We start from the raw sequence: 2,930 nt of genomic DNA, 5'->3' as shown, positions 1-2,930 counted from the left end.
TGTTGCCTGCAAGAGACACATCTTAAGTTTGCAGACAAAAATAGACTAAGACTAGAAGGCTGGAAGAAAATATAAATATATAAGGCCAATGGCAACTTAAAAAACCAGGGGTTGCAATCCTAATTTATGCCAAAACTGACCTCAAGGTGCAAACATAACAACAGACAAGGAGGGGCACTATATAATGCTCAAAGGTTCAGTAAACCAATAATAAATATATGCACGTTTAACGAAAGACCTATGAAATTCATCAAACAAGCTACTCAAAAGATGAAAAAAGAAATTACAGATTCAACAATCATAGTAGGTGACTTCAATACACCAATAAAATTGTAAGAAATAAAGAAATGAGAAGTAGAACAAAAATTTTAAAAAAGAGAGAACCACTGGCCTAGACAGTCACGACTTTCTTATCCAGGGGCCTTCTCATGGCTCCACCCCCAATGACTGCCCTCAGGCAATGATGGGACTGGTCTGTTTTTCAGTGACATTTCTGGTGGTGCTGGTCACCTTTGGGGCACAGGCTCATGGATATGAGGTATACAGCATCATCAGTCCACTCAACAATGGTGGCAATGTTCAGTAGACCATGACCATTGACAATGAAAAAAGCACCACCATCATCAACATCCATGCAGGCTCGTGTTCCTCCACCAGGATTTCTGACTACAAACATGGCTACATTGCTTCCAGGCTGCTGTCCTGAAGGGCCTGCTACATCCTAAAAATGAACCATACAGCCATTCCTGCTTTGGACCAACTCAAATGGTACATCTACGAGAGGAAGTCTCTGAACACCATGTTCTACAACAAATACACATGGGTCAAATGCAATCCTCTGGAGTCTCTGATCACAGATGTGAACTGGTTCCTGTTTGGGGCCCCTATTGAGCATCTCTGAAAACGCATTCCCTTATACAAGGGGGAGGTGATTGAAAAGACACATGAAGTTGGTACTGGAGGCTGCGCCAAGGCCAGGCTCCTGGGCATCTTGGGAATTTCCATCTGCGTAGATATTCATGTGTAAGCACCAGCCCACTGGCTTCTGCTTGTTGGAGAGACACCATCTGGACTTGACTCAGCAGCCCAATTGTATTCTTTTTCAAGCCGCCACCACCAAAACATTGTGAGGTTCAATAATAAAATGGAAATGCTCTACTAAAAAAAAAAGAAGGCTACAGAGTTAACACTACAATTAATCAACTGGTCTGAATAGACATATAGAGAGCTTTCCACCCAAATGCAAAAAAAAAAATTACACTATTTTCAATTTTTCATGTTTCATTTTTAAATATAGACCCTTTGCTGGGGCACAAGTTGAACCTGAGTAAATTCAAACAAATAGAGGTTACTCAGACATCTTTCTCATATCACCATGGCAGAATGCAGGAGATTAATATAAGGACAACAAGAAAAACAAGGTCAAACAATTGGAGGAGGCATAATGATCTGCCACATGAATGGGTACTGTCCCAGATTAGAGAGGAGTTTAGGAAGTTTCTATAATCTAATGCAAATACATTGTATCAAAACCTATGGGATACTGCAAAAGCACTTATAGGTAGCTTGATAGCAATAAATGCATATATGGAAAAGGAAGAGAATCTTATGACTGACAGGCTATCACAAAACCTCCAGCTACTAGTCCAGAGTCAACAGAACAACTTCTCCAACAGTAAAAGAAAAGAAATAATAAAGATCAGGGCAGAGTTAAACCAGTGGGGGAAAAAAGAACAAAACAGAACAAAGAGAACAAAGCAGAAATCTGGGAATTTGAAAGGATCAACAGAATCAAAAAACCACTGGCAAGCTTAAGAAAGGAGCAAACATCAATAGCGAGATTGAGGGATGAAACGGGAAATCACGAAGTGAGATTAAAAGGATAATCACAAAGTACCTTGAAAGTCTATATTCTAATGAATTCAACAATATGGAAGACATAGACAAATACTTGGAAAAATGATCCCTCCCTAGATTATTCCAGATAGAGGTCAAGAACCTCAACAAACCTGCAGCAAAGAAGAAATAGATACACCTGCCAAGAAACTACCAACATAAAAGCTCCTGGACCACATGACTTCACAGGAGAATTCTACCAAGCATTCAGGGAACTGCTGACACTGATATTCCACAAACTATTCCAGAGTGTTGAAAAGGATGGCAAACACCCAAACTCATGTAATGAAGCCAGTATAACTTTGATACCCAAACAGAGCAAATATTCCACAGGAATAAAGAATTATCAGCTGATATCTCTAATGAACATATATGCAAAAATCCTTAACAAAATGTTGGCCAGTACAAAAGGATATAAAACGCATCATCCACTGTGATCAGGTGGATTCATCCCAGGCATGCAGGGATGGTTCAACAATCCAACTCAGAGAAGTAGGTGTGAAAGTATCACTGTTTGCAGAAGACATGATTCTGTACATTGAAAATCCCAAAAGCTCCACAACAGGAGAACTGACAGTGATAGAGGAATATGCAAGAGTGGCTGGACACAAGATCAACAAAGAGAAGTCGATTGGTTTGCTATATAAATTGACCAAACCATGGAAGAGATCAAGAAGGCAGTACCCTTCACAATAGCCAAGAACAAAATGAAATATCTAGAAATATATTTAAGCAAAACACCAAAAGACTTATATAAGGATAATGACAGGCCCCAATAACAGGAAACCAAAAGCAACCTCCACAAATGGAAGAATGTCCCATGCTCGTCATTTGGAAGACTCACTATAGTAAAGATGTCAATATTTCCCAAGGCAACATGTAAGTTTAACACTATCCCACTGCAAATATAAACAACCTTCTTCAAAGAATTGGAAAAACTGACCACCAATTTCATATGGAGAAGGAAGAAGCTAGAATTAGCAGAAGGACAAAGTTGGAGGGCTCCACTTTACCTGACTTTAACACCTACTACT

At 39.5% G+C, this 2,930-nt stretch overlaps 1 pseudogene; it reads left to right on the top strand.

Moving 5' to 3' along the window:
- The first annotated feature begins 463 nt into the window (after positions 1–463).
- LOC101647351 lies at positions 464–1,027 on the top strand (annotated as a pseudogene).
- Positions 1,028–2,930: the final 1,903 nt, after the last annotated feature.

Source organism: Echinops telfairi, unplaced genomic scaffold, assembly GCF_000313985.2.
Source record: "Echinops telfairi isolate 266 unplaced genomic scaffold, ASM31398v2 ScPeMD7_14;HRSCAF=57, whole genome shotgun sequence".
Lineage (NCBI taxonomy): Eukaryota > Metazoa > Chordata > Mammalia > Afrosoricida > Tenrecidae > Echinops > Echinops telfairi.
The sequence above is the reverse complement of the archived record's forward strand: the minus strand, read 5'-3'. Positions and strand labels throughout refer to the sequence as shown.